The sequence below is a fragment of the Varroa jacobsoni genome, unplaced genomic scaffold, assembly GCF_002532875.2.
Source record: "Varroa jacobsoni isolate VJ856 unplaced genomic scaffold, vjacob_1.0 scaffold_1384, whole genome shotgun sequence".
Lineage (NCBI taxonomy): Eukaryota > Metazoa > Arthropoda > Arachnida > Mesostigmata > Varroidae > Varroa > Varroa jacobsoni.
The window spans coordinates 48,109-60,902 of NW_019214286.1; the positions used below are offsets into that span (position 1 = coordinate 48,109).

At 41.1% G+C, this 12,794-nt stretch overlaps 1 long non-coding RNA gene across 1 annotated transcript in view; it reads right to left on the bottom strand.

Annotated features, from left to right (window-relative positions):
- The window catches only part of LOC147752254 (uncharacterized), an 11,847-nt gene extending 2,352 nt beyond the window's left edge, over positions 1–9,495 (bottom strand). Inside the window, exon 1 of the long non-coding RNA XR_015314579.1 lies at positions 9,106–9,495. This is a non-coding gene — a long non-coding RNA (uncharacterized LOC147752254). The remainder of the gene's footprint in view (positions 1–9,105) is intronic.
- Between the last annotated feature and the right edge of the window lie 3,299 nt (positions 9,496–12,794).

Below are 12,794 nucleotides of genomic sequence, written 5' to 3' on the forward strand. Positions count from 1 at the left end.
TTATAGTTCTACTTGTCAGCAGAATTTTTGGCAAATAATTATAGAAAAGGGTTGGCAAGTATCACAGCTAAACACTGGTTATAAACTTCCTCTCAACCATATTGACTATATAATGCTATTATTTTAACATATATCGATTAGATGCTTTTAGGAAACTCTATAGCCAGCCATTCTAATAACAGAAAGAAAATTCCATGCCAATTCAATGATATTCTGAAAATATTAATTTCTACTGATAAGAAATACAGGTTTCTTTGAGGTAACCACATTTCACATAATTCCCCTTGACATGTGAACATTTCGTCAAACAATGTGTACCCGTTAAAATTTTTCGATAATAGAAACTAGTGTGTTTCTGCAGCGGGTTGGTAAACAACGATATTTTAATAACAGATGCGTCACATGGTGTTTTCGAATATGTTATAAATTCGACCCCTATGTTTATTAGCAACAGACTGTTTTTGGAAACGCTGTGACGTACCACAGTTTTAAGTACAAGCGCAAAGATTCGAATAATGTCAGTTAATGCAGAATTAACTTACGTGCGAAGGTTGGAATGATTAAGAAAAAAGAAAAGCGTCTACAACACGTACTACTGAAGGCAAACGGTCCTTTCTGCTGAAATCAAAATGGCTTCGATAATGATGTAGCCCATACTATATATCTTTGAACTTTTTTTCCAGTGTTGTGTAACGATTCAGAGAACCGACGTTATGGATCTACTTCACATGAATGGACAGAAGGGAAAACTTTGGAGGTCTCTACAGAAATAAATAATTCTAGTTCTACGGCTTTAGATAGACGGTTGCCTTTTAGCACGAAACGAGCTCTGTGTCCTCGCCCGCTTTCGACTACTATCTTAGGAATATATGTATATTTAGGTATACTTTTGTTTAGCAATAAACCTAGGGGCGCAATATAGTGGGAACGCCATTTTCCAGATACTAGACTTTTTGCCAAAAGTCAACCGCTTCGTTGTTCCTATCGACGAAATTGCCGCTGAATGCGCTTGTCTGCAAAGCAGTCTGCTCATTTCACTCTATATGTATATATATATATATATATATATATATATATATATATATATATAGAGAGAGAGAGAGAGAGAGAGAGAGAGAGACGCTGCTTGTTCGGGTGCTACACTGCAGCCTAACTATAAACGCTGTACAACAGTGCATGTGTACAAGCCTATATTTATATAATCAGCGAATTATTTTGCGGCCTATTTTTTTTTAATCTAATCTAAAACTGTTTTTACTTTTACTTTTTTCAGGCAAGGCACCATGCGTAGCTTTATACGAAAAGTACTTTTTCTTCATGCAGATAAATCTCGCTCTTGGAGGTAATCTACAATATACAACGACCGCCGTGGTCTGACTACTTAATACGTTAACGCACATTTCTATTTTAGGGATTGTATAAATACGGTACAAATGCCACCAGCAAAATTTACAGTTGTCTTAGAAAAAAAGCAAACGGAATAAAGTACTTTCCGTCCGAACACGGACAATAGAACGAGATCCCTCGCTATTGTATTGTTCAAAGAGGAACACCTGTTCGGCTGCGGGACGCTTCACGACGTCTTGCTTTTCACTCACAATTACCTCACTGGACGCTGAGCAAGAATTATATTATTTGCATTTTAATGTGGCCATATATACGCCTATGTATAAAATCGGTAACGTACAATGATCCGATAGACAGGGCTTAATGATTGTAATTAGATTGTTTCTGTTTGAGAGTGAGTAAGAGAAAGGCAAATCGCTCGACGATGAATTGAAGCTTAAGGAGCTTTGTCCATATTCACCTGAAGGGAAAAGCGGACATTGATTCGTTGTTTTGTCCCAGTTATCAACATGGGCGCGCATTGCGAGCCCGATTCATTATGGTGACCATTTACATCGTGATAGGCCCTTAAGTAAGCTCATGATTTAGCTTGGTACTTCGGGTAGCATGTACAGTGGCAACTTCGCTGGGCTACCGGTCACTTTGGTAGAATAATAAAATATATATGTCTATCGCAGCTTTGTCTGCAAATTTGTGCATCGGAAAAGTTCAACGCCTTAGCCTAAAGCAAAAACATTTAAGATAAACAAAAAGAAAAAATCCACTTTGCCAGTTAACTCTGATAAATGATCCATGGTAGAGGGAATGCTAGCTGCATTAAGTGCATAAGTGATAGTACAGAACCTAATTAAAAAGAGGCTATAATTTATCATAATATAACCGAGTATTCGGTCTACGCTTTTGCAGATGAACTCATAGAGAGTAACACGTAATCTAAGTGCACGTGTTGATTTAAATCCGAGACCGGTCGAGGAGACTGCGTTTTACGCTGGAACAGGCTAGAAGTAATACTTAATGGCTATATTAGACAAAAACTTGAGACGTTAACTTGAGACGTTAACTTGAGGCCTTACACGAACAGTATCTGAAGTTAAATACCGCTTGATACATAGAATCATCGTATTCCTTATAATACATTAGCAATTAACACTTCAAAAAGTGTTTACCTTGTTAATTGCATGCACCTCTTCTTTTACAAAGTCTGTTTTATTACGGGCCCTGCTCTGAACACGAATATAAGATGGAATCAGTTAAGAAAAACAATATCGTTTCTATTATTTTCTTTGATGCAATTGGATTTCATCATTTTGCAAGCGATTTATGTTTTCTACATGTTACAGGAGTCCTTCCTCCACCTTCGCCTTTCGCTAGGGGTGCCATAGACAGCTTACCCATACTAAGTATAACACATTGAAAGTGTTTCGACCCACACCCAAGTGGATCATCCATAAAGAGACAGTCACCGTTTGGCACTTGCAAGTCCTGTAGACATTTCTGACTTTAGATTGCTTAAACCCACTGGCGACCGTCGACTATGAAGTTAGCTCCAAACTTCTAAAAAAATGTCCTTAAAACTATGATTCAGAAATGATATCAGACAGATCACTGGATGCAATCTACCCTCGGCTGGCTTCGTAGAGCGCCATGCGATTTCTCGGTTGGGTCTTGTCAGTCAACCAGGCGCCAGATGTCGCCAACCGCCAAATATATCCCCACAAAGAACTTAATCTATATATATATATATATATGGTGCTACGAGGACAGACAAATTCAGTTTCATTTCATTGCGTGTTGTGTCTTAGTTTGGTAAGCTGAATAATATGTTGCAGATATTTACTTCAGCTACGACACTGTCCCTTGCTTCTATTGTACTGCCTTTCGTTCGTTGATCGCGTTTCGTTCGGAGATTCGTATCAGGTTGGCTTTTTTCTTTTTAGTTTTTTATCGTATCGTTAGCAGCTTCAACAATGTCCATATTCACGGTCCTCGAGCCACTGCGTTGTCTGGTCTTGATCCTGGTGCTCTGTACAATTTTCTTAATGCCTTTATTTCATGCCCCTGGTTGTAACTGGCGCAGGTGATCGATTGTCACCCAATCGGCGGCGCCAGCCAGATGTGAGGCTGGTGTCACCAGGGTCGATGATGACTTCGGGAAAAGCGTCGAATTCGGCTTGCGCTCATTGTTTTCAAAATAACAATTGTTCATCCTTAAATCGCACACCCTTCTGATGGTTGGTAGACGGTGTCGTTGGATTCGTACGTGATTTTTTGTTAATATTATAATATTGACGCTGGCTGCAGCAATGTTTTTTTTTGTGTGCTGTCGATTATATTAGAGGGAATATACAAAACAGAAATTCCGATGAAGGGAATATGTCTAGGGCCATGGCATCGTTATACCTGAAATAGCGACTGCTCGCCAAATGTTGCCTTAAAGCATCTATAACGTGATAATGAGTGTGAGTGCTTGACCGATCCCTTACCTTTTTTTTGGCGGGGTAACATAATGATTCAATAAATCTCTAGTTCTACTAAAAGTAAGCAACGAATGGCTAGCAGACGCCCAAATGGCTGGTAAAAAAAAGAACGGTGAAATTATTGTTCTGATCATCACCGTGTGGCGCATTGAGCAGCGGATACCGCTACAAAGTGGTGTTACCTTAGCCGAAATACAAAGTACAAACACTATCATTTGACAAAATAGTCGACATGATTCGTATCCGATTGCTAAGTGACTCCTCGTTAAGCTGGTCGTACTCCTAGAGGACATAGAACGACAACGATTATCATTGAATTGTTGTATTTCTTGCCTAGACCATTATGGTAAACTAACTTACTCTCATGCGAGCCTAGCTAACACAATTCCGTCTTCAAGCGAAGACTTAGCAGCTACTTCAATATACGAGCTTTTTAATCTATAATAAAATCCGCTGGATGATCCCCGCGGTTGCCTTTGGCTCTAAAATGAACCTACTCCTGTCATATTAGTCGGTGCTACAATGCCCTTATAAACCTGTACTGATTCACGTTGACTGGGGCTAATTGTGCAGTCACTTACTGCAACTTGGATCATATAAATATTTCTTTGGGAGGCATGTATGAGTGACGCGTCAAGTCTAACCGGAATGCTTATTCCGGCAACCTTTTCGGAGATCTGCTAACCAAATAGGCCGCTCGCACTTACGTGGAGAGATGTTGGCATGAACGCTTCAGCTTTTTATACTGTGCGTATATGGTCAGTGCTACCAGGCCCAGTAAGGATCATATGATTGTCCTGTATTAGTTCGAAAGAGCTTCAGCCCGAACAGGAGCAAGGAGGCGTTTCATCGTGAGAAATTAACTTCGTTCTCTTTTGAAATTTCAGTGACTCCGCCCACACCTAGGGAGCTTACAGAACGAACTTGTTTGACGCCGTAGCGCGTTATATACACAGTAATAATATTTACAATCAGAAAAAAAGTACCAGTAAGATGACAACCGTTCAAGGCTTGCCTTTAATCAGATTCTTGTGAATTAACGTGATGGTGCATTTTGTTGACCTTGAAGAAGGCTAGGATTCTCTAAAACATGTATATTTATGGTCCTGATTTTCCCTTGAAAATTGTATCGTCTCTGCATTAGTAGTCAAATTATCTTGTCGTATATACATGGTCCGTGTGTCGTGGTTTGTCACTGTGCAATTCAGTGATTCAGCAGTTCAGAGATTACAGCGAGACGACGTTCTTCCTTTAACAGGATAAAGCACACGAAAAGTTTCTTTCTGCGTAATCCCCTTTCAAAATACATGCTTCGTAGCAGTGATTAGTCGTTAGTAGCGGATGCTCATACTTGTTAGTATCAGCATCAAGTACTACTATTATGATATTATATAATATATACGATATATATAATACTAGTATGATACTCGCTTGTTACCGCTATACTAACTTCCCATCTAAAGTATGGCTTACCAAGCTTACATAATCGAACAAAGAAATATTTGCTTTTTTTGACCGTCTGCCTACTAATGTCCCTTGCTCCGCTGGGGCAAATAACTATCGAACTTGTCCACCATTGCAATGTACGCTCTTTACTGACTGTAACAGCCATGGTTCAAGCCACTCCAATGAAGCTTTGAGAGCACAAATTGAACTACTCACTCTCTATATTCGACCGCAGTAATGTCCATTGATGATTGCATAGAACAAAATATATATGCTTTTGATATGGATCGCCATACATACGTCCTGTGCCCGAATCACTCATAAACAGAGACGCCCGTAAGTCTACTCTAATGTTTACCTCTACTGCTGCCGCTGCTGTGGTTATAGCGATCACGTTGGATATTGTAGTTGTATATGTTTGTGGGTATCGTTGCCCGATTTCATTTAATTTCTTCGATGTAAATTCGGTGCGGCCGGCTGTGTCGGAGCTAGCAAACAGGTAATATTCATAACTGCGTATCTGTATATCTGAAGCAGCTGCTGTTTGGCCACGACAGCATGAGGAAATAGCACCATCCCGACGTTTGTCCTACATGCCTGCCATAGAATACAAGGGCAGCTGGCCAGTACCGGAGTCACACCAGGGCTGCACGCCGAACTACGTTGTGACAAATGGATATCAACATCTGGTGCGCGAGAGAAGCGGTGACACCAAGACCACCATCGGCTACTGATAATGTGCTGTACTGTTGGAGAGGCACATAGGGGCTAAACGTCAACCTTGTCTGACGTTCCTGATCTGGGCGAGCACCCAAGTGAACGTTGAGTGGCGGGGCTTGATTCTAACAAGACCTTTTAGTCATCTACTTTTCTTTTTACATGGAAAAAAATCGCATTTCATGTTGTCGTTGATGCTGTTGCTTTGACTTCTGCTGTCCTTTGTTGATCGGCCACTGGTCAGAGATCAGAGCGGAGGTACGGAAAGTGATTCTTTTTGGCAGTAACAACTACTGAAGCGGGAGTATTATCGGTGAAAATGGAACAGCACAGAATAAAGGCGATTACCATGAGCATTGAATGTTGTGTATAGATTCTAGAACCGGTAGCGACCCGGCCAAGCGAAGCGATTCCATTCCAGTTCTCGTTCTCTCACATAGCGCTTTTTCAGCCTCTGTCTTTTTTTCCCGTTATTCTTTCTTGTTATTGTTATCGCTAACGCCGTTTTAAGAAGTGGCACCTTTTCTGACACAGCAAGCGCCATTGTCATGGCGAACGGAACGCCCGGTCAGTGAAGCTAGCTGAAAACTCCACAGCCGAATCCCAGTGCATTAAATGGCGCTGATTGAAGCTATGACAGCACTCACCTTCAGAATCAATTGTGTAACTATACCTGCCCATAGATACACGCCACGTCAAACTGGGGTTTGGCAGTTGAACGAATTTCCATTCTAGCGAACGTGGCAGCGGCGGCGACGCGGAAAGCAGATGGCGGCTGGTACAGCCCGAACAGCCGGATCGCTCAATGGTTTGGCCACTGAAAATAGGTTTAGCTGACCACCGACAACGTGATAGAGGTGACAGACCGGGGGGCTTCAGAGAACTTTCCTTTTCACTGTAAACGGAAGATTTGAGCGAAGAGATCAGAACGACCGTCGCGTTACCGGTCCTCGTTTCTATGTCATAGATCTACAGGAGACCAGCAGATCAACGACACATTGCACCGCTTCGATAGCACTACGCTCCAAATGCTGCAACCCCCTCAGCAGCAATAGTAATAACAGCATACACAACAACTTGGACCACCCGACCAGCTATACACACGGACAAGACCCGCTTAAATATGTGTATAGAGAATAAGTTTGGCTACATACTGCCACCATTATGACGGGGCAGTCCGATCTGGCACTGATCTTCACAAAAGCTGCTGTTTCGCCCTTGTACACGGCACAGTTATGGGTTCATACCTATATAGTACGATGCAACTGTAACCATGTTGCTCCTACTCCAGCTGCCAACGCCCCTGGATTTTGGCTACCGCAACTTAAGAAAAGCACGCTTTGCGAATCAAAGCGATTGCTGTGGAAAAAGCTACTATAGCGCTGTCACGACGTTTCGCCCGGTGAACATGAGCGGTTCGGAGCCTTCACGTAACGCGAGACGTCACAATTGACGGTTTTCGGGTGACATTGATAACGTATCGTGGTGGTTTTCATCCATCTAGAGTTACGAATGCCACCGGTAGCCCAGCGATACGATGATGCTGTGATTTCACTGAAAAATCACCGTTCGTAAAACGGGATTTATAATATGAGAATGTGTCCTTCTATGTACTCTCTTCACATTGGATGTGAGTGAAAGTAAAAACTAATCTTTTATCAATGCTGTTTATATCTTAGTTTTTTTTATTACATTTGTATAGCCGCGTTGCAGTATTCTAAAATAGCTGATTCATGATAAATACCGTTAGTTAATTAGATGCGTAAATAAGCAGTTGATGTGTAGTAGCAGCTATGAACTGAGCAGGTAGGAAGGCACAAGGCGTTTGGCCTATGTTGGGGTTAAACGGAAGAGCATGTATGGGTATTTAGTGGATGATTGTATTAGCATACTAATGTGGACGTTGTTTTTTCGTTATTTGACTAAATGTCTCTTTTGATTGGAAATACTAAAGTAATAAATTGACTAATCACCGATAAGGTAAAACGCACAGTGCCGTAAGGATGAAATGGTAACATATTTGCGTATTAACATCAGGCGCATGTGATGGCCTAGGACTGAATTCAAGTATAGATACATTCTATTCTGAGCTTGATACCAGGATCTGAAACAGTATCTAACAGTTTAAACGCCGGATGTAAAACTGGAAACATTGTAAGTAAAAGGGCACGAAATCCTCGTTGTAAGATACCGTCTTTAGCATATCTATTATTACTACTATAAATTTTATGACTATTAGAATTTGTTTACGCTCTATTCAACGAGTACGGTTAGTGCAGACTCAAAAACGAGATTTTTTTAAGACGCCTTGAAGGTTGAAAGCGTTCGAATTTTCTTAGCAAAAGTTTTTCTTAAGTTATCTTTTTCTAGTAATAGAAATAAACCAAAATGCTTTGCCGTATCGCCGACGGCGACTGTCTGGGGAACTTCTAACAATTAAGCTCCACGTATACATTATTTGTCATGAGGTTACCCCACTTCTTAGACATAAATTGCCAACTGGCAGCAAATAAAGACACACCCCATAGCCAGTTCCACTAATTTGGTCCTCCTGTATCTTATGTGTATTTGCATATGAGTGGGTCGGAAAGTTATATGTGTGTTGGGTAGATGTAGACTGCCGTAAAGCGCCACCGTTCCTAACTCAGCGCAAGCCTTGAAAAGAGCTATTTGTATAGCAGCATGAAAAATCGTCCACCATACCGGCTACAGATAAAAAGGCATAGAAGACAACGTTCTGACCATATATTGGATCCACCCAGTAAACACATATGTCTAGACGACATGTTCTGAATCCGGTAACTTAGAGCTTCAATATATACTACTATCCGGTTTACCCTATGAGGCCGCTAAGTAACCGAGAAGCAGGCCATCATTGTGGCAGTTTCATTGCTTGTTCATTTGCAGACCGCGGAACACAAAGCTACGAATTATGCCTTTTGCAAGACGACATGGATAGAGCTAATGACACATTATTTCCACGGCGGATACGACGTGACCACTCTTACTACGTAAAACTCAAGGCTACCCTAAGTACTCGAGACTAAGAAGCTCGAAGCTGCTAGAGCTTTTAGTTGAAGTCTCTACGCTATATATCATGCTTGTTTTCTGTGCTTACCTATTAGCGGTCCAGCACTAACGGGTGATGTCGAACTTGTAACGACGATGTCTTCACGATAAGAGCAAATAGAGCACCAAAAACAACAGAAGCTATAAAAAGCGTAGTGAGACGCAAAATCTGCACTAGTCTCGCTTACCGTCTACCGGCTTACCACTCTATTATTTTTATCATAACTGCTGCCATTTCTGACTAAGCGCGCGTTTTTTTGACCAAACATCAATTAAGCGTTTGTCACAGAAGAACGAAACGACCGCTCACCTACAGACAATATTGCACTACAAAGTACCGTTCTGAAAATGGGACACGAACTGGATAAGTGTTACTCGTTTGCTATTGACTGGAGCATAAGTTAGTTGTTGTGTCTGACCTTAGACAGCTCTTTGTCTGGTGCCCGCTTCAACGTTCAGAAAAAGCCTATGCTTTCGATATTGTTTCGTCTGTCTGTTTATGATTCGCAAAATAATACTAATGGAAACACTTGAAATCGTTCGTTTAGTACGGTTCAGCTTGAGCGGGACGCTCGTAGAAGTTCGAGTACCTTGTAATTTGGGAGAGTGGATTTGCCGATGAAAGGCTGGCACCTGACAACACTAGATTGGTCCTTCCTATAGCGTTTAGAATCACCGAAAGCTTTAAGCGGAACCAGATACGGATAAGCCAAACAGGAATGAGTATGGGTCGTTTGCAGATATCGATTATAGATATGCGTGTTTGATTGTGCAGAAAGTAAAATTTTAAACCCATTCTTTCGTTATGTACCTTCACCACATATAACGATCTAGGGTATCAGTATTTAGAAATTAGAGTATAATCATTGCATGCAGAAACCCTTTGAGCAATAGAGGATGCCAAGCATTGTTTAGAACAGTTATATCGCTAAACGTAAATAATCGTGCATTTATTGATGCCAGCTCTTTATATGTGCAATATGTTTGTTTGTTTTTTGTACGAGACGATACAACTAATTTGTTATATTGTCATGTTATAATTCGTTTTACCTCCTCGGGTTATCCGAAGTGCAAATCCGCGAACGTTCTTGAATTCTTTGAAAGGAATGGATGTCAGAAACCTTTTTCGGTGTGAATTCCCCACAATATTGATACATATCGATGCTCTTCTACCGAGCAGAAAGTAGTCTAACGACATAGGGTAAATTTGGATGGCCCTGCGGAGACGGCGGCCATGTGCCAATATTAAAGTGATCCACGCAATCGGTAGGATATTGTTGATAATTCGGCTGAACAGTTCTCCCGCACTATTTGTCCTACTATGTAGAAATAAAGGACTTGCCATTCCCAATGAGATAGGACACTGAAGTGTCAATCACGGTAGCGAAAAATAATTCTTCTAGAAAAATGTTCTTTTTTTCCTAGGAAAACGTAGGAAAATGTGTTTTTCATGTAGCCGCCAAGTCAGTTATATTAATTTATATCAAAAATACATCCATTAATAAGAATAATACATTATTGAATCAGCGGAAAATATTTCCCCTTGCTTTGCATGGACGGTATTTCGACGAGCCTGCACGAAGCAGCGTTACTCAAACCGATTTAGTGGTTTCAAGTTTTATCTGCCTGTGAAACATAACGTCGGAATTGATGACAGAAAGGTTATAAGTTCTAAGTAACGGCACAATTAGTGTAGTAGCTTACTTAGAGCCTTATGTATATCTATTAACCTAAATATCTATTGCTTAACTTACAACAGAAGGATTAGCAACACTTTGCCTGTCACAGCGTCATATTGTCATGCTGAAGTTAGATTCAAAATCGATGTACACTAAGTTACAATTAATTAATAGAAAATCATTATCGTTATTGCAGTTATTCCTGTGTAACCAGCAGCTAACCGTGCTGCTACGCCATTTTCCCATCTCTAGCAGCTCATGAGCGTCGCGTCGCGATCGGCGTCCATTACTTCTTCGGCAGACGTACCTCACATGGTAGCCAGGAGAGAAATGAGCGCGCCGAAAATTGCATATATAGAAACAAAATTCATGCAGACTTGCTGGCATGACGCGCCTATTGAAATCTTAATATTACTGCGGACAGCTATCCTTGCTACGTATATATTGTACATACAGTTGCATTTTATTTAGGTTGTTGGCTATCATTATTGGTCTGCTGCTATCGAATTGATTTGCCATGTACAGATCATACAATTATATACATGTGAACGGTATACACGTCAGTTAGTAATGATCTGTCTACCAATAAGATGACGATGCTGGACGCTGAAGAGCCGTCAGTATACACAGACGCCTGTTGAACGTGTTGTTAGCGGCTAAACGTTAACGTTAAGAAGGTGCCACTGTTCTAGATGCTACGGTTTTGGCAGCGTTGTGACGCGGATGCTGCTGACTTTCGTTTAATTGGCTGTCTCGGCTGACGCAACGAATATGCGCCCTTCATTCGATACGATGACGCGATGATGCTATCAGGTAGAAGGCACAATAGGTGTACGACGCACTGGTTTGCCCTAGCCCCATTGAGTTCACCACCCTATTCAATGACAAGCGATACTAATTAAGCTCGTTTTCGGCGCTAATATAGATATTAATAACAATTTTAGCTATGGCAAGCGTATATATATATATATATACAACTTGGCCTATCAATAGCTTCATGCCTATGGCACTAAATGGCATATCCCAGGGATCTCAATTTGCCTGTTACTTCTGCGAAAGCCGGAATGTGTCATCGGTAAATATCACCCACTTTGTCTTCTTTGTTTCGTGGGGTGATCGGCGTTTGGTCACAGGTAGCCCCACCAACGGAACGTAGTGCCATTTGTTCCACAAATGAATATCATGCCGACGGCCGGACTGACGTCTATTTCTATATTATGCACGGGGAGACATAGTCATATATTGAAGTTTACCCAACAGTTAGCTATTAGCTGGTTTAGCAGTTGGCACAAAGAAATTAATTCATCTAAACTACTCGTTGTGAATCGACAGGTACAATAGCCTATTGAGGAGCAAGCCAGAAAGACGAGCCGTTTTTTGATCTTCTTTTATGCGTCAATCAAGGATCACAACCACAATACATGTATAAGACAAGAACTATTACAGTAATTTCATTTCTTCATATTTTGCCCTGATACAAAAGTCGGACAAGGACTTTATTGTGATCGATACATTTCAGGAAGATTAGTTCGGGCGAGATGTACGAAAGTATAATGTTACCCTAAAGCTTCGTGTTTGCTGTTGCCATTCGTTAGAAAGTGTCACTTTTAGCGAAGCTCTATTTAGGCCACTGCCATATTGACCTTACCTTGCAGAACCCCAGGCACTATGTCGAATTTCTAGTCCTAATGGACAGTATTAATAGGACGTAAGCGAGGTTTGCAATGCACGCTGCAGATCGCAAAGCTTCCCTTATACCACTCTAGCGACGATACCTTAGTAGGTATTTCGGTCAGCGCAAAGCCGGACGATCTTTGAACGTTTCAAATGCATGTGTCTTGCTGGCGCACACAAATACGATTTTAGATCCTTTCGAGCGCTTGCAGGGCATTAATCATTCCTAATTACAACGCAATCCTAATTCCATGTATGGGCGAGAAAACGTATCAGACTTATCAGCACCGTCATCTGGTAATTACTGCATTAATCAGAAACGAACATATGACAGTCAGAATGTATGGATACATACAATTATAGCTAACGAGATAAAATAGAGAAA